Source organism: Oryctolagus cuniculus, chromosome X, assembly GCF_051225735.1.
Source record: "Oryctolagus cuniculus isolate XC-2025 breed Fujian yellow rabbit chromosome X, ASM5122573v1, whole genome shotgun sequence".
NCBI classification, from domain to species: Eukaryota; Metazoa; Chordata; class Mammalia; order Lagomorpha; family Leporidae; genus Oryctolagus; species Oryctolagus cuniculus.
The window spans coordinates 28,826,671-28,847,333 of NC_142888.1; the positions used below are offsets into that span (position 1 = coordinate 28,826,671).

At 39.8% G+C, this 20,663-nt stretch overlaps 1 long non-coding RNA gene across 1 annotated transcript in view; it reads right to left on the minus strand.

Moving 5' to 3' along the window:
- Positions 1-20,663, minus strand: part of LOC149119587 (uncharacterized) — a 298,961-nt gene that overhangs the window by 94,768 nt on the left and 183,530 nt on the right. Inside the window, exon 2 of the long non-coding RNA XR_016227888.1 lies at positions 17,103-17,227. This is a non-coding gene — a long non-coding RNA (uncharacterized LOC149119587). The remainder of the gene's footprint in view (positions 1-17,102; positions 17,228-20,663) is intronic.

The window sequence follows — 20,663 nt, forward strand, 5'->3', positions numbered from 1 at the left end:
ATAAACGTATATACACCTAAATATAGGGCTCTGAGCTATTTAAAAAAAAGGTTAAGGGATTTAAAGGGAGACAGACTCCAAAATAATAGCACTTGGTGACTTCAATACTCCACTTGCAGCAATGGACAAATCAACCAGACAGAAAATCAACATGGAAACAGCAGATTTAATTGACACTATTGACCAAATGGACCTAACAGATATCTACAGATCCTTTCATCCTACATTAAAGAATATACATTCTTCTCAGAAGTACATGGAACTTTCTCTAGAATTGACCACATACTAGGCCATAAAGAAAGTCTCAGCAAATTCAAAAAAATCTAAAACATACCATGTATCTTCTCAGACAACAATGCAATGAAGCTGGAAGTCAGCAAATCGGGAATCTCTAGAGCATATGCAAACACATGGAGACTGAACAACATGCTCCTGAATGAACACTGGGTCATAGAAGAAATCAAAAGAGAAATCAATAACTTTCTGGAAACAAATGAAGATAATACCGCAACATATCAAAACTTATGGGGTACAGCAAAAGTAGTGTTAACAGGAAAGTTTATAGCAACAGGTGCCAACATCAAGAAATTGGAAAGGCACCAAAAATGAGCTATCAGTGCATCTCAGTGATCTAGAAAAACTACAGCAAACCAAAAACAAAACTACTAGGAGCAAATAAATTATTAATTAGAGAAGAAATCAAAACTGAATAAAAAATACAGAAGATCAGCAAAACGACGAGCTGGGTTATTGAAAAAATAAAATTGATACACCATGGGCCCAACTAGCCAAAAAAGGAGAGAGAAGACCCACAGCAATAAAATTAGAGATGACAAAGGAAATGTAACAACAGACATCACAGAAATAAAGTGAGTCATCAAAAATTACTACAAGGACTTGTATGCCAAGAAACTGGGAAATCTAGCAGAAATGGATAGTTCCTGGACACATGCAGCCTACCTGACTTAAACCATGAAGACACAGAAAATCTAAACAGACACATAACCAAGATAGAAATTGAATCAGTAATAAAGGCCCTCCCAACAAAGAAAAGCACGGGACCAGATGGATTCACTGCTGAATTCTACCAGAACTTAAAGAACAAACTCCAATTTTTGTCAAGCCATTCAAAACAACTGAAAGAGAGAGAATCCTCCCAAATTCCTTCTACGAAGCCAAAACCACCTTAATTCCTAAATTTGAAAAAGATCCAGCAGATAGAGAATTACAGACCAATTTCCCTGATGAACATAGATGCAAAAAATCCTCAAAAAATCCAGACAATAGAATCAAACAACATATCAGAGAAATCATACACCCAGACCAAGTGGGATTTATCCCTGGTATGCAGAGAGAGTTCAACATTTGCAAATCAATCAACGTGATACACTACATTAACAGACTGCAGAAGAAAAACCATATGATTATTGCAATAGATGCAGAGAAAGCATTTGATAAAATACAACACCCTTTCATGACGAAAACGCTAAGTAAACTGGGTATAGAAGGAACATTCCTCAATACAATCACGGCAATTTACAACAAACTCACAGCCAGCATCATGTTGAATGGGGAAATATTGGAAGCATTTCCACTGATATCTGGTACCAGACAGGAATGCCCATTCTCGCCACTGTTATTCAATAAAGTACTGGAAGTTTTAGCCAGAGCCATTAGTCAAGAAAAAGATATAAAAGGGATACAAATTGGGAAGCAAAAAGTCAAACTATCCCTCTTCGCATATGATATGATTCTTTATTTAGGGGATCCAAAGAACTCAATTAAGAGAATACTGGAACTCATAGAAGAGTTTGGGAAAGTAGGAGAATATAAAATCAATGCACAAAAATCAACAGCCTTTGTATACACAGACAATGCCACGGCTGAAAAAGAATTTCTAAGATAGATCCCATTCACAATAGCCAAAAAAAAATTCAAAAAACTTGAAATAATTTAATCAAGAATGTCAAAGATCTCTAAAATGAAAATTACAAAATATTAAAGAAACAAATAGCACCAGCACACCGGGTTCTAGTCCCAGTCGGGGTGCCAGATTCTGTCCCAGTTGCCCCTCTTCCAGGCCAGCTCTCTGCTGTGGCCAGGGAGTGCAGTAGAAGATGGCCCAAGTGCTTGGGCCCTGCACCCCATGGGAGACCAGGAGAAGCACCTGGCTCCTGCCTTTGGATCAGTGCGGTGCACCAGCCGCAGCACGCCGGCCACGGCAGCCATTGGAGGGTGAACCAATGGCAAAGGAAGACCTTTCTCTCTGTCTCTCTCTCACTGTCCACTCTGCCTGAAAAAAAAAGAAACAAATAGAAGAAGATACAAAAAATGGAATAATATTCCATGTTCATGGATTGGAAATATCAATAAAACAAAAATGTCCATTCTCCCAAAAGAAATTTATGCTTCAATGTGATACTAACCAAAATACCAAAGACATTCTTCTCAGATCTGGAAAAAATGATATTTAAATGCATATGAAGGCACAGGAGACCTCGAATAGCTAAAGCATTTTTATACAACAAAAACAAAACCAGAAAATCACATTACCGGATTTCAGGACATAATACAGAGCAGTTATAATCAAAACAGCATGGTACTGGTACGGAAACAGATGGATAGACCAATGGAACACAATAGAAACACCAGAAATCAACCCAAACATCTACAGCCAACTTATATTTGATCAAGCAGCAAGGACAGTCTATTCAACAAATGGTGCTGGGAAAACTAGATTTCCACATGCAGAAGCATGAAGCAAGACCCCTACCTTATACCTTACACAAAAATACACTCAACATGGATTAAATATCTAAACCTACAAACAGACACCATCATATTATCAGATAACATTGGAAAAACTCTGCAATATATAGGCACAGGCAAAGACTTCTTGGAAAAGACCCCAGAGGCACAGACAGTCAAAGCCAAAATTAACAATTGGGATTATATCAAATTGAGAAGTCAGGAAAGTGAACAGACAGCTGACAGAATGGGAGAAAATATTTGCAATTTATGCAACTGATAAAGGATTAATAACAGAATCCACAAAGAGATCAAGAAACTCCACAACAACAAAACAAACAACCCAATTAAGATGCGGGCCAAGGACTTAAACATTTTTCAAAAGAAATCCAAATGGCAAACTGACACAAGAAAAAAAAGTTCAGGATCACCAGCCATCGGGGAAATGCAAATCAAATACACAATGAGGTTTCACCTCACCCCAATTAGAATGGTGTTCATACAGAAATTAACAAACAGTAAGTGCTGGCGAGGATGTGGGGAAAAAGGCACACTAATCCACTGTTGGTGGGAATTCAAACTGGTAAAACCACTATTGAAGTCAGTTTGGAGATTTCTCAGAAACCTGAATATAGCCCTACCACATGACCCAGCCATCCCACTCCTTGGAATTTACCTAAGGGAAATAAAATTGGCAAATAAAAGAGCTGTCTGCACCTCCATGTTTATTGCAGCTCAATTCACAATAGCTAAGATATGGAATCAACCTAAATGCCCATCAATGAAGTCTGGATAAAGAAATTATGGGATATGTACTCTTCAGAATACTACACAGCATTAAAAAAATATGAAATCTGGTCATTTGCAACTAAATGGAGGAATCAGGAAAACATCATACTTAGTGAAATAAGGCAGTCCCAAAGAGACAAATATAATATGTTCTCCCTGATCTGTGACAACTGACTGAGCACCTAAAAGGAAACCTGTAGAAGTGAAACTGACACCATGAGAAGCAATGACTTGATCAGCCCTTGTCCTGACTGTCGAGGAACAGCTTACTATTTTGTTCTTTTTTGTATTTTCTTGTCCTACTTAATACCATCTTTAATTAACACACAATTATTCTTAGGTGTTTAAATTTAACTGAAAATTGATCCCTGTTAAAAATAAGAGTGGTCATATGAGAGGGAGGAGATGTACAGTTCTGCACACATTCACTCAGACTTACCCCTAACGGTAGAGCTAGAAACGTGCAATGGGACTCCAGATCCCATTAAGCTGGCAGGTACCAATGCCATCTTACTAGGTAAAGTGATCAGTTTAAGTTCATAATTGATCATAATGATAGGATTAAGTGTCAAAGGATCACATAAATAAGAACAGTGTCTGCTAATAATAAGTGATAGAATTAAAAAAGAGAGAACGACCCAACATGGGAAGCGGGCCACACAGCAGTCTCATAGAACAACAAATACCCTAAACAGTACTCTAGCCTCAGAATCAGCCCTTAAGGCATTTGGATCTGGCTTAAAGGCCCACGAGAGCATTTTAGGAATAGAAAGCCAAGACACTCTGGCAAAAAATGACCTAAATGAAAGATCTCTGTGAGTGAGATCCCAGTGGAAAGAACAGGCCATCAAAGAAGGAGGTACCCTTCCCTGAGGGAAGAGAGAACTTCCACTTTGATTTTGGTCTTGTCTACATAAGGTTGGAGTTTGTGAACTCAAGAGGCTTACATAGCCTTGGCAGCTCATGACAAGAGCCTCGGGTGATTACTGACATCATAAATAAGAGTGTCAATTGTTAAATCAACAACAGTTGTCACTGTGCACTTACTCCCCATGTAGGTTCTCTGTCCTTAATGTGTTGTACTATGCAAATTAACAGTAAAACTATTATTCAAACAGTACTTTATACTTTGTATGTCTGTGTGGTTGCAATACGTTGAAATCTTTACCTAGTATATACTAAATTGATCGTCTGTATACTAAGATCATTAAAAATGAATCTTAATAAAGAATGGGATGGGAGAGGGAGTAGCAGATGGTATGGTTTGCAGGTGGGAGGGTGGTTATGGGGGGGAGGGATCGCTATAATCCAAAAGCTGTACTTTTGAAATTTATATTTATTAACTGAAAGTTTTCTTTAAAAATATGGGTTGGTATGATGTTTTCCAATGATTCCATTGAAGTTACAAATTTTGGGGCACAAATACCATAGAATACCATAGACCTATCATAACCTTTTTAACGTATCTTTTTGGCGAATATACAATAGCAATAATTCTTATTACTGGTAATGTTCACTTTGATCACATGGTTGCATATCTGTAACATTACTATTTTTCTTTTTGTAGTTTATAAGTATCTTGAAGAAGATACTTTAAGACTGCATGCCCAAAAGTGTTAGTTATTGCCATTAAAACCTAAGAAGGCCAATCTCCAATGTGTTTCCCAGGCACCCTGCATTCCCCATCTAACACAGATTTAGCTCACTGTAGAACAATAATTGCTTTGTGTATTACACATATCTGTGAGCTCCTTTTAGGAACGTCTTTCTCTCTTTATTGTCATGGCTTACCATGGTACTTAGTTTTCTTTTGAAGTGACTTTTCTGCTGTAGTACCATGAGCAAATTGTCACTCAGTCTCTGTGTCTCAGCCACAACTACCCATTTATCAGTCCACCACAAGGTGAACAGTTTTGATTGTCCTCTTCTACATCAAGAAAGGCTTTGCAATAAGTCCTGGTTATTGTGTTTGTTTCCCTATTACTGAGGCCTTTTGAGCCAGCACACTTAAGGGTATTAAAAAATGTCTGTGGTAAATACAGATTGTATATGTTTCCTCTAAAAAATCTTCCTTAGGATTACTGTGAGAGTTAAAAGAGTTAATACATTTAAAGTGCTTCAAAGAGGAATGGGCACAAAGCTTCCATTCAATACATATTAGCTTTTATTATTTATTGAAGGTATTCTTTACAATCTTGAAGAAATGGATAGTCAATGCATAACAGCAAAAGAAAAACTGGAACAAAGAAAACTGACTCTCAGGTGAGGTCTACTAACCATACCTACTAAGTTTAAAGTACTCCATGAACTTGTAAATATTGCTTCTTAGTTATATAAATAGTTTGGTTATATATCAGTAAACAACAATACTAACCAGCAATACTAGAGTCATATCATCAGTAATGTCACAGATTTAGGCATAGTAATGACTAGGGTACTGTTGTTTAAAAATTCTGTCAATAAACCATACTTACTAATGATCTATTACTCAAAAATTCTGCTTACAATGGATAGAATTATCTCTAAGGGTGGGCATTTAGCCTAGATGTTATAATGTTTCTTAGGATGCCTACATTCCATATCATAGCATCTGAGTTCAAGTCTTGTTTCAAGTCCCAATTCCAGTTTCCTACTAATGTATCCCCTAGGAGGATAGTTGGGTCCCTAATACCCATGTGAGAAACCTTGTCTGAGTTCCAGGCTCCGGGCTTTGGCCTGGCCCAGCCCTGGCTGTTACAGTCATTTTTGCAGTGAGCCAGTGGATGGAAGTTCTGTCTTTTAAAAAAGAACTATCCCTAACTGACTAGAGTTCCACAGAATTGTTAGGCACAAGACAACAGCAGAAGCTTGTTAGAATGTTAATACCAGGGATCTTTTTTTGGATCACTAGACTCCAAAGTGGGGTGCTATACAAAGGAGATGCAAAATGATACACCTAGGGGAAGGAAGAATTATTAAAATTGCAAGTTATAGCTATGTATATATATAGCTATATATATATATATACATCATTTGAAGAAATATTACAATTGCAAGTTATAGCTATGATTATAGCTATATATATACATAGTTTAAAGAAATATTACAACTTCAAGTTATAGCTATGTATATATAGCTATATATATATATATATATATATATATATATATACACACACACACACACACACATAGTTTGGAGAGACTTCCCAAAGTTCACAGAAAAGAATTAAAGGGCAAGTTTACTTTGATATCAAAAATTTTTAAATTCATGTGTATTTTTGTTCATAATTTTGCAGGAGTATGAGGGGTGATCTTGGTTCTTGTCACATGAAAGATTTTCCATGCAGATAGGGATAGTGAGAAAAGGGAAGTTTATCTTTTGAGTTGCCAGAGAAGCTTGCAAGTACTGGCTCTTTTATATCCAAAATGGCTTTCTCTGATTGACCCTTTTCTGAGATGTAAATTTAACCAATTGGGGATGGACAAAATAATAACCAATCAGGAGGCCAGAATAACAACTACCAAGAAGGCACGGACAACAACCAATCAGAAGGCATGATTAACAACCAATTAGGGGGCTGGCGCTGCGGCTCAGCGGGTTAACGCCCTGGCCTGAAGCACTGGCATCCCATATGGGCGCCGGTTCTAGTCCCGGCTGCTCCTCTTCCAATCCAGCGCTCTGCTATGGCCTGGGAAAGCAGTAGAAGATGACCCAAGTGCTTGGGCCCCTGCACCCGTGTGGGAGACCTGGAAGAAGCTCCTGGCTCCTGGCTTTGGATTGGCAGTTCCAGCCATTGCAGCCAATTGGGGAGTGAACCATCGGATGGAAGACCTCTCTCTCTCTGCCTTTCCTTTCTCTGTATAACTCTGAATTTCAAATAAATAAATAAATCTTTAAAAAAAATCAGAAGGCAGGCAAAGCAACCAGTCAGGAGGCAGGGATAACAACCAATAAGTAGGCAGACATAGCAACCAATCAGGAAGCACCAATAACAACCAATCATAAGGCAGAGATAGCAGCCAATCAGAAGACAGGAATAGCAACCAATCAGAAGGCAGGGATAACAACCAATCAGTAGGCATACATAGCAACCAATCAGGAAGCACCAATAACAACTAATCATTTGGCAGAGATAGCAGCCAATCAGAAGACAGGAATAGCAACCAATCAGAAGGCAGGGATAACATCCAATCAGGACACAATTAACACCCAATCAGAAGTCAGGGATAATACCCAATGAGCAGGCAGGGATAGCAACCAATCAGAAGGCAGGGATAACAATCAGTCAGAAGGCAGGTATAGCAACCAATCAGAAGGTAGAAATAACCAATCAGAAGGCTGGGATAACAACCAATCAGAAGGCTGGGATAGCAACCAATCAGCAGGCAGGGATAATAGCCAATCAGGAAGCAGGGATAGAAATCAATCAGGAAGCACAAATAACCAATCAGAAGACCAGGATAGCAACCAATCAGGAAGCACCAATAACAACCAATCAGGAGGCAGGGATAACAACCAGTCAGAAGGCAGGAATAACAACCAATCAGGACTGAAAATGTATGCTGATAAGCCATGCTATGTGAACCACCAGGGAACTGATACTGGAATAGTTTCTTTTGCACAAAAATGAGCAGAGTACTCAATCAGGTCCACTCAGCCCACTTACAATCTGAAAATTACATTGTATATGTTGTTCCATTCTCTTATCTCCCCCTCCCCTCCTTCATGCTCCTGGAGAGTTAAATCATGTGTTTTTTTTTTTTTTCTTTCCTATGTTTCACTTTCCATTCCAGGAGTCCCTGTAGTCCCTACCAATAATACACCTTTTCCATTAACATTTTGACACCCCCTCATAAAAGGAAGAAAGATAGCTCTGCAACTATTTTCTATGAGGCACCCTTATTTGATCCCTAAGTCTAAAGTCAGAGGCTACCCACAGTTCAGTGTTTCCCTCACATAGGATGTTACAATGGACTGCTGTTTACATCTATGTAGTTAAGATTAATGGCTCATATCATCTGGTTTTAACTAATAAAATCCTCATAAAGTGGCAAAGGGGCCAGAAATGATTTCAGATAGACAAGTCAAGGATAACAACACTAATGATGTAAGTTCAAACAAATAAAAAATTAAAAGACAGGGTTAAAACTTCTACTCCCAGTATGAACTCTTCATTTGGCAGAAAACTGAATAAAAAATTGATTATTTAATCAGAGCTGACCTGACCAGAAGTTGGCAACAAACTTGTATAATTAACAAAAAGACTGTGTGAAATACAGATTTATATCTATTATCATTAACAATAATCTTCTCCCAATGTGTATTTTGTATCATAGACCTTATGATGTATAATTTCAACTGTGGTAGTCACTAAAGCTAGACATCAATGAAGTAAACCCTGAGCTAGGTTTCAAATCATTGTGTTATAATATTAAACTGAAATTCAAAAGTTTTTCAAATTTGTGATACATTTTTCTAATTCTGGGAGTGACTGAAGATACTCATTATGCATTCAAGCATTCAATTAAGTAAATTTCAGAATTGTCTATAATATTGAATAGAGGAATGTACAAATATTGCAACAGAACATTAAGCCGACATTTAAAATCATAGTTGGTAACACCTACGCATGTCTATTGAAATATCCTTAATTGTAAACAAGTGAATTCTAATAAGGAATAAATGTTCAAATTATAACTACAAAAATTGCTTATATACAATCTTGAAAGAAATAAGATTTGAAAGCAGATTCTTCGGAATCAAATAATTATGGGCCATTTTCTTTATTATTACTATTATTCCTGTTATGGTGACATTGTGTGTAACTTGAAACAGAAATAAAGTAAAAACAATCATGAAACTAAAAAGGAAATTGAACCATATAATGAACCTAATCTCTCTTTTTGTATTGTGTTGTGGTGAAAAATAGAGTATATTAAACAATCGGAGTGTTACACAAAGGCTTATGTTTAGCCTTAACTCACCAATTCCCTAAGGGTAATTTCTTCCTAACAAAGAGGTATTTTTTTCATGTATCTTTCTTTTGTTCCCAAGTAGAAATGAATCATTTCCTAGGTTACTCTCAAATCCATAATTTTCCCCAAATTTCCTGGGACTCTGTTTTTTTCCTGATTTTTGTATCTCTGTATCCTTTGCAGTCATTCTTCCTTTGTCCATCCCTGAAAATTATTGTTCTCTGGGGTTCTGTACTTGAACATCTTTTCACTCTATATCCATCATAGGTAAACTAATGGATTCTTGTGGATTTATTTTTCACATGCTTATATGTTAATGACTCCTAAATCTGTTACTCCAGACCTTTTTCCAACTATTTCATCTGGATGCCTTACAATCTACTCAAGTATGTCTAGAGCTATATTCATTTCTCACTCTGTCTACCCTTCTTCCTCCATCCTCTGCATTGTATATTTTTATAAAAGGTGACATCATCCCTGTACCCAGCATACCATATTACATTATCAAATCTAATCAGTCACTAAGACCAGATGATTGCACCTCTATATCTCAAATCCATCCAGCTATTTACTCATCACTATCACTTCATGACTGTAGTAATATAAGTATACATAACTTCTTTTATAGTGAACCTTCTCGTAGTTTCTTTATCTCAATGCCTTTCCCACTCCAAACTGTTTTCCAAACTTTATATAGAGCAATCTTTGTGAAATGTAATTCCTTATGTACTGTATGTACTCAAGGACAAAAGTCATAAGTGACTCCCCACTACCTACAGGATAGAATGTAAACAGTTTAACCTAAGTTGTATGATTCAGCTCTTCTTTAATTCTCAGATTCAATGTGATACCAATCAAAATACCAAGGACATTCTTCTCAGATCTAGAAAAATAATGCTGAAATTCATATGGAAACAAAGAAGACTCCAAATAGCTAAAGCAATCCTATACAACAAAAACAAAGGTGGAGGCAACACACTATGAGATTCTGAAACACACTCCAGGGTACTCTTGGTACTAGTACAAAAACAGATGGAAAAACAAATGGGCCGGCGCCATGGCTCAATAGGCTAATCCTCTGCCTTGCGGCGCCAGCACATCGGGTTCTAGTCCCGGTTGGGGCGCCAGATTCTGTCCCGGTTGCCCCTCTTCCAGGCCAGCTCTCTGCTGTGGCCCGGGAGTGCAGTGGAGGATGGCCCAGGTGCTTGGGCCCTGCACCCCATGGGAGACCAGGAGAAGCACCTGGCTCCTGCCTTTGGATCAGCGCAGTGCACCCGCTGCAGCGTGCCGGCCGCGGCGGCCATTGGAGGGTGAACCAACGGCAATGGAAGACCTTTCTCTCTGTCTCTCTCTCTCTCACTGTCCACTCTGCCAGTCAAAAAAAAAAATGGAACAGAATAGAAATGCCAGAAATCAACCCAAGCATCTACAACCAACTTATCTTTGACAAAGGAGCTAAAATCAACCCCTGGAGCAGGGACAGTCTCTTCAACAAATGGTGCTGGGAAAACTGGACCTCCATGTGCAGAAGTATAAAGCAAGACCCCTACCTTACTCCTTACCAAAAAATCTGCTCAAAATGGATTAAAGACCTAAATCTATGACATGATACCATCAAATTATTAGAGAACCTTGGGGAAACCCTGCAAAACTCTGGCACAGGCAAATAGTCTTGGAAAAAACCCCAGAGGCACAGGCAATCAAATACAAAATTGGCAAATGAGATTACATCAAACTGAGAAGCTTGTGTACTGCAAAAGAAACACTCAGCAAAGTGAAGAGGCAACCAACAGAATGGGAGAAATTATTTGCAAAGTATACAACTGATAAAGGATTAATAACCAGAATTCGTGAAGAGATCAAGGAGCTCAACAACAACAAAACAAACAACAAGGACTTAAACAGACATTTTTCAAAAGAGAAAATCCAAATGGCCAACAGACACATGAAAAAATGCTTAGGATCACTAGCCATTAGGGAAATGCAAATCAAAACCACAAGGTTTCACTTCACCCCAGTTAGAATGGCTTTCATACAGAAATCAACAAATAACAAATGCTGGCGAGGATGTGGGGAAAAAGGTACCCTAATCCACTGTTGGTGGGAACGTAAACTGGTAAAGCCTCTGAGAGACAGTATGAAGATACCTCAGAAATCTGAATATAGACCTGCTGTATGACCCTGCCATCCCACTCCTGGGAATTTACCCAAGGGAAAGGAAATCAGCATATGAAAGAGTTATCTGTACACCATGTTTATTACAGCTCAATTCACAATAGTAAGACATGGAATCAATGCAAATGCCCATCAACTGAAGACTAGATAAGGAAATTATGGGATGCGTACACCATGGAATACTATACAGCAGTAAAAAATTGAAATCTTTTCATTTGCAACAAAATGCATGAATCTGGAAAACATCATACTCAGTGAAATAAGACAGTCCCAAAGGGACAAATACCATATTCTCTCTGACCTGTGATAACTAATAAAGCACCTAAAAAGCAATCTGTAGAAGTGAAATTGACACTTTGAGAAGCAATGACTGTTGAGAAAGTTTTTTGTCATACTGTTTGTTGAACTCTTTAATTCTCAATCTTCAGCCTTCTCATTTTTTAAAAGATCTACTTATTTATTTGAAATCCAGTGTGAGTGAATGAGTGAGTGAGTGCGTGAGTGAGCGTGAGCATGAGCGAGAGAGAATCTTCTATCTGCAAATGGCCACAATGTCTGGGCTGGGTCAAGCCAAAGCCAGACTCTGAGAACTCACCTGGGTCTCACACATGGGTTGAAGGGGCCTAAGCAGTTCGGCCATCTTCCACTGCTTTCCTAGGTGCATTTGCAGGGAGCCGTATTAGAAGTAGAAAAATTGGGACTTGCACCAGTGCCCATGTAGGATGCCAGTATTACAGTAGGTGGCTTGACCTGCTGAACCACAATGCCAACATCCTGCCTCATCTTATACGAGCCCTTCTAGTGCAAGTTCTAGACACTTTGAAATTTGATAAAGTCCACACATATCCCTGTGGCTAGGCAGCACAAATGTTATCTCTACCTAGTACCCTTCCCCACAACCCTTGAGAAACTCTTAGTCATCCTACAGGGACATCTCATCCTCATGGTCATTCCTAATTTCCCAGTTTGGGTTGGCTGCCCCTTTTATTTCATCCCACAGTATTCTGGTCTTATTTTTACCTTCATGTTTATCACATCAAACTAATCCATTAATTTGTTGGGTTTCCCCTACTAAGGGGAGAGCAAGGGAGAATAAGGAGTGTGTCCTCTCTTGTTAGAACATTCTAGAATCTATCTCAGAGACTGGCACAAAAATAGACAAGAAAGACACAAACAAGGGATTTGTAGTTAATATGGTAGGGAGTCTCACCTTTCTCTAAGGACTTTTGAGGCATGGATAATTTTTCTAATCTCTGCTTTTCTTCACAAAGCCAAGAAGGAGGGCTAGCCACATGTAAATTGGACAAATACCTTTTCAATCCCCACAGACCTCCCATAATACCTTTCTGTCATCTGCACCAGGTCCTACATGTCCTCAAACCTCCTGTCCATGGTAACTTCTCTAGCATGGCTACGACATGGAAAAATATCTGGGAAAATCTATGGCATACTGATATAATACCGATTTCCAGGAGGAGAAGTCTTTTGATTGGTAACCATATTTGACTCAAAGAGAAGAATTATAAATACTAGTACAGTTGTGCCTTGGCATCCATAGGATATTTGTTCCAGGATATTTCATGGTTATCAAACATCTGTGGATGACCAAGTCCCTCATATGTGTAGTATTTGCATATATCCTATGTACATCCTCCTGTACACATTACCTACAGATGTTTTTATAATACCTAACACAGATGTGAATGATTTGTATTTAGCTGTTATACTTTATTGTTTAGGGACTAATGCCAATGGAAAAGAAAAGCCTGTGCATGTTCAGACCAGACACAATCTTTTTAATAAACATTTTCAATCCAAGGTTGGTAGAATCCATGGATACAACCTGTGTATATAGAGGGCCAAATATATTCCAAAATATTTAACAAGTATGTATTAAGGGTGGGAGGGTATTTTTAAAACTCTGCCCCAAATTCTTGATCACATCTTCCATCAAGAAGTGGAGTCCCTCCCTTGAATCTTGGTGGGCTTGTGAATATTTCAACTAAGAGTGTGATAGAAGTGATGCAGCATTTCTCCTAAGCCTGGGTCATAAAAGATTTTGCTTATACAAGGTTCTCTTCATTAGTGGTTTTAAAAGATATATTTTTTCATATGAAACTAAGAGTTACAGAGAAACAGAGGGAGAGAAAAAGACATCTTCCATCTGCTGGTTCACTCCCCAGATGGCCACAATAGCCAGGACTGGGCCAGGCTGAAGTAGGAGCATCATCTGGGTCTCTCACATAGTCAGCAGCGGCTCAAACACTTGGGTCATCTTCCACTGCTTTTCCCATGTCATTAGGAGGGAGCTGGATCAGAAGTAAAGTCACAGGACAGGAACTGGCACCCATGAGGCAAGCCAACATCACAGGCAACAGCATTACGCACTATGCCACAATGTCAGTGCTCATCAGGTGGTTCTCTTTAAACCACCCAATCTCAGAACAGCCCTCTTAGGATGTTCCCTCACAGATCAGCCACTAGGCTCTAAGAAACTCAAGCCACAGGGAAAAGCGATGTGTAGTGTTCTATTTGATGGTTTCAGATGAGTTGGGCCTTTGAACCATTCCAACACAAGTACTAGGCATGTGAGTTTAGAAGCTTCCAGATAATTCCAGCCCTACCCATTCAATTCTCCCCCAGTCATTCAAATTTTTCCAGTGAAGGGCCCAGATATGGTGTGGGAAAGACAAACCATCCCCAGTATGTCCTATGTGATGTCCTGATCCACCGAATCTGTGAGCATAACAAATGTTGCTTAACACTGCTGAGTTTGATAATTTGTCACATAGCAATAATTGCAACATTGGAGATGGGTAATCAGAAGGCAGGAGAAACATTTCTATGTCTCTCATGTCATTCTGAAATCATCAATTTTGACCTCGGAGAATAGAGTAGTGCCCCTTATCCAAGTTGGAATTGTTCCAAGCCCCCAGTTGATACCTAAATCCATAGAGAGCACTAAATACTACACATACTATACTTTTTTGTAAAAATAAATACCTATGATAGTTCAATTTTTAAATTAGGCATAGGAAGAGGTTGACAACAATCACTAATAATTATAATAATACAGTAATAAAAGTAATTTAAAACTAATTATTTCTGGAAGTTTCCATTTAATACTTGTATTTTTGGACCACAGGTAACTGAAACCACAGAATGCAAAATCACAAATTGGGGGAGGGGTTGTTACTATAGTGGATTGCAAAGATCCCACAGAGAAGAAACATATTTCAAGGTCTGCATAGGTGAGGTTTAGCTAACACTAAGAAATTTACTCTCTTGGACATGTCAGGGAGTGGAAGGTAAGTACCTTAGTGCAGCTTTTGCCAATTTTCATACTATAAATACTCTGCCATAACTATTCCACAGTACAAACATTGTAAAATTCCACAAAATTTACAAATTAGTACTTATGGGCCAAAATAGGTGAAGTCCAATACAACATGGGGTTCATGACACTCTGGTGACTCAGTTACCTCTCACACTCTTCGACTCCCTCTTAACAACACCATGAGATCTCAAATGAACCATATTGGATGCCTGGAAATAATGTGGTTCCTCTACAACAGCAGAAAACCAAAAACCAGAAGGAATAAGACATAATGGGTTGGCCTTAGATTGGTTTTCCTGCCAACCATGTCATCTACATTTAACAATCTACTACAAGAATTTCTGAAACTTGATCAATAAAATCTTTACTAAAAGAACTCTATTATCAAGAACCCTTCATTGTAGCTATAGATCATGTTCTAGCTATTTTAAGTAGAAAAAGATGTATTACAGGGGTTTAAGGAGATTTTTAGAATCTCCAGAAAGACCAGGGATGGTACAAAATGAGTCACAACAGCCAGAAGACATACTTAATCACATCACAGTATTCCCCTAGCAGAAACTTCACTAGCATTTGACCGCTACTAATTCACATGATACTCCAGCTACTAGAGAAGAACCAAATGTCTACACACCAGACAAAACTGAATTCCATTCCTGACAACTACACTTACCAGCACTGTGACTTTAAAAACTTCAGATAACTTTTTGAGCGTCTTTTCTATTAAATGGGTACAATCCTTCTATTAGATATATATTTTCTATTTCCTCAAATGTTCCTCTCTTCACTTGTCTTTAACCTCAGCTACTGCCTTCTCTTCAGCTGTCTTTGCAGCCAGCTGTGGAGACACATTGCTTCTTTCAAGAAAGAACTTGCTAATCAGCCACAAGGAACACAGCTGACACTGTCCAAGTGTTGGCACTTCAGATTTTGAACTAAAGCCATGTTCTTTCCTGGAGACCTTCAGCCAACAACTGAGCATGGCAGGGTGGGCCCTGGCTATCTCATGGTGATGGCTAAGACTATATCAGACCTGCATCAAGTTTAAGGCTCTTCCTTTCCCTTCTCCTTTTTTCTTCTGTTATCCCTTTAACAGGTGTCAGGCCAGCATTATGGTCTGAAGGCTTTCTCTGCCTGATACTGCTTCCTCACCCCTTCAGTTTTCATAGGCATGACTCCTTCAACCTTGTGCACTGCTAATCCCATTTCATCATGTGTTTCCAAGAGGATCCAAATGACATACTGACTAACTCCATGTAGGCTAGCACTGTTTCGCTGGCTGAAGCTGAGAAGGCACATGCTTGCCTTTTCTGGCTTTTTCAGTCACTTCTATGCTCCAGTGAAATGCCACAACACAAGAAGTTGAATCTGGCTTCCATATCAGCTGCTCTAAGGGCTGGGTGGGACAACCTGGAGGTATGAGGGAGTTAATACCACCAACCTGGAGGAGAGGTTAACTAATGGGAGAGATAAAGGATGCAGGCAGGCAAATATACTTCCCTCTCCTTTTCTCCCTCTGACAGAAACTTGCAAAATAAGTTTTCTAAATACAGCTTGTACAAAAATGCCCCTAGTATCTCACTAAGTAGACCTGATGAACAGTCAGGGCTTGTGAAAAAACAGTGACCAGTGCAGTCAGAAATCACTTTGCTTTATTTCTTAGCCTTTCTTGTTTACTGCCCTTTTTGCTTCACTCTCACTGCCCTGAGAATGGCTCATCCAAATAAAGCATTAACCCTTAATCCTTGCCCAAAGCTTTGTTTTCTAGGGAACTCAGAAAATATTCTTTACCTTTCACAGTTGTTGAGAAGGCTAAATAAAATAAGGTGCTTAGTATAGGCCTCACAGGTAAAAGGCACTCAACAATATCTAGCAAAATCCTGGTTTGAGCAAGATAGGAGCAGCTGGAATGGGAAAAGAGAGTTTCAGAGTCCATAGGGAAGGCACAAGTAGTGATTTTATTGCCCTTTGCCCTGAAGTTGCCTTTGTTCTGAAATACTGTGGGTTGCATCACCACATGGCAAACTAAAGCTTGGAAATCCATGAAAACAAGGCTGCCACATGCAGGGACACTATGACAGGCCACATACACTCACCCATAGCATTAGTGGGTAGCAGACTCCTTTCTGAGCCAGGAAACTGGCTTCTTCAAGATTGTCTCATGCAGTTGGAGCAGAATCTTTCAGCATCTGGAAATGGTCCATGAATCATTCCAGTGCATCTGTAAACCAAACACAGCTTATGAGATACCACAGACCCACAGAGGAGAAATGATCACAAATTAACATTTCTCCTAGGTCAAGCACTAAGAAATGAGACATTTCTGTGCAACTTGGAACAGAAGTCCTCTCCATTAAAAATAATATGCTATTTGTATCTGTTTCTCTTTGTTTGTTTGTTTGTTTATTTATTTATTTATTTATTTGAAGGCAGAGTGACAGAGCAACAGATAGAGGTCTTCATTTGCTGGCTCACTCCCCAAATGGCTGCAGCAGCCAGGGCTGGGGTGGGCTGAAACCAGGAGCCAGGAACTCCACTCAAATCTCCCACATGTGTGTCAGGAATCTGATGCCTCCCAGACATATTAGCAAGAAGCTGTATTGGAAGCAGAGGTGTCAAGGCCTGCATTGGCACTCTGTTATGGGATACAGACATCCCAAGTAGTAGCTTAAACCTGCTGTGCTACAACAACTGCCCCTAAAACTGTTTTTAAATGGTATTTGAAGGGCCAGTGCTGTGGCATAGTGGGTAAAGCTGCCGCCTGCAGTGCTGGCATCCCATATGGGCACTGGTTCAAGTCCTGGAATGTTCCACTTCTGATCCAGCTCTCTGCTATGGCTTGGGAAAGCAGTAGAAGATGGTCCATGTCCTTGGGCCCCTGCACCTACATGGGAGGCCTGGAAGAAGCTCCTGGCTTCTGATGGGCCCAGCTCCAGCCACTGCAGCCATTTTGGGAAGTGAACCAACAGATGGAAGACTCTCTCTCTGCCTCTGCCTCTGCCTCTTCCTCTCTGTAACTCTGCCTTTCAAATAAATAAATAAATCTTCTAAAAATGGTATTTGAAGTTCAGGTACATGAGGATATATAGTTGAGTAAACAGTAATTTGTATACACCTATATGCTATAGATTTGCATCTCTTGGAGTAAAACTACTTTTGTGTTTCAGGACTATGGCTCACTCAGTGAGAGGTAATTGTACAACTGGCAGGAGAAAGCACAGAGGGACCAAGCTATTGTATTATCTCTGCATTTGTGGAGCACTTATTGTAGCAAGATAAGTTAGAGCTACTTTTTATTAGTTTGTTTCACCCAGCAATCTAGGCAGTAAAGAACTCATAGACAAAGAATCAAATAGTTCCCACTGCCAGGCCTGCTCAAAGCACAGCAGAGTTAGCTTGATGTCCATGTTTCTCACAATGAAATCTACCAATTAGTCTCCCTGGGATGGCCCACATGATTCTTTTCCAACAAGCATCCTGGGTCATTCTGATAAGCACTAAATTTTAAAACCTCCAACTCAATTACACTGATTCTGAAATCCATCTTTTCGCATGTAGTCACCAGGAAGAGAACACATACTCAATAGGAAAGTTTCACGATGGACAAGGTTCCCTCTCTCCTCCTGGAGAGATGAAATGGAGAAGTTCTCACTGGGATTCTTTCCAGAACAACCTGTAGCTGGCCTTTTCCTAACTCTGTGCTACATGTTGCATGTATTTTGGTACCTAGCTAAGGAGAAACTGAGTTAGAGATATATTACTTTATGAAGAGTAGGTAATATTGTTGTAGATTGCAATCTGACCAAATCATTGCTCATGATCCTAGTATAGGAATGGCTTTCAGACACACTTTAAAAAAAAGATTTGTTTATTTATTTATTTGGAAAGAAAAGTTAGAGAGGGAAAGACAAAGAGGTCTTCCATCCACTGATTCACTCCCAAATGGCCAATGCTGGGCCAGGCCGAAGCCAGGAGCCAAGAGCCTCATCCAGGTCTCCCACATGAGTGGTATGGGCCCAAATACTTGGGCCATCCTTTGCTGCTTTTCTTAGGCCACCAGCAGCAAAACAGATTGGAAGTGGAGCAGCCAGGACACAAACCGGCACCCATATATGTGATGCTGGCATCACAGGCCACAGTTTAACCTGCTGTACCACAATGCTGGCCCCATCCAAGTACATTTCTACTGCCCACTGCACCAACTTATCCTGGGTAATAAAATAAAGTGGAAATAAAATTAAAAAATAGTTCTATGCCATCTTATTACAAGTTGAGCATCTCTAATTCACAAATCCTAAATGCTCCAAAATCTGAAACTTTTTGGGCACTGACATGACAGTTGATAGTGATTCCAGGGGCCACCGGAGAAGACAAAAAACATAGCAAAACATACACACACACACACACACACACACACATGATGTAACTCTCTAGGAGCCCTGAAAGAAGGGGAGACTGGGAAACATTTACAATGTAATCTTCAGATGTTGAGTCTGCTGAAGGGATCATATTGAGCACTCTGTCCACATCTGTACAAAACAAGCTGCTCAAAAATCAGTTCCCTGATTGGTTCACGTAGCATGTCTCATTAGCAAACACTTTCAGTTACATGATTGGTCCACATAGCATCCCTCATTAGCAGACAGTTTCAGTTACCTGATTGGTTGCTATCCCTGCCTGCTGATTGGTTGTCATTCTGGCCTCCTGGTTGCTATTCTGCTTCTCCCTTAATTGCTTAAATATGTTATCACTTTACAGAAAGGGGTCAGAGAGTCACTTCGCATATAAAAGAGCTCAAGCACTGGCAAATTTCTTTGGTACTCTTCCCTTGAAGTTCCCCTCCTGACTGCTGCAGCAGGTTTCTCACTTTCAGTAAATCATACTTTGTTCACTGTCCCTGTCCACATGAAATCTCTAATGTGAGACAAGACATGAAATCACCCTCATTGTCCCAAAACAATGTTACAAATGGGAAATTCCATGACTTCATGTGAGGGATCAGACAAAATGCAGGGATGTTAAAAATCATCTATAAAAGTGCCTTCAAGTTATATGTACAAGGTACATATGAAACACATACAGGGGCCGGCGCCGTGGCTCACTTGGTTAATCCTCCGCCTGCAGCGCAGGCATCCCATATGGGCGCCGGGTTCTAGTCCCAGTTGCTCCTCTTCCAGTCCAGCTCTCTGCTGTGGACCTCCCGGGCAGTGGAGGATGGCCCAAGTGCTTGGGCCCTGCACCCGCATGGGAGACCAGGAAGAAGCAACTGGCTCCTGGCTTCGCACCGGCGCAGCGCTGGCCATGGCGGCCATTTGGGGAGTGAACCAATGGAGGGAAGACCTTTCTCTCTGTCTCTCTCACCGTCTATAACTTTACCTGTCAAATAAAAAAAAAAGAAACACATATAAATTCCATGCTTTGGAGTAGGCATTTAGCCTAGCAGTTATGACATCTGCATCAAACACGAGAATGCCTGGGTTATATTCCGAGCTCCAGCTCTTGACTCCAGCTTCCTGCCACTGAAGTTTCTGGCAGGCAGCAGGTAAAGGTTTACGTAATTCAGTTCCTGCTATCCATGTGTGAGACCTGGATTGTGATCCAATCTCCCAGCTTCAGCATGTACCAGCCCTGGTCATTCCAAGCATTTAGGGAGAGAA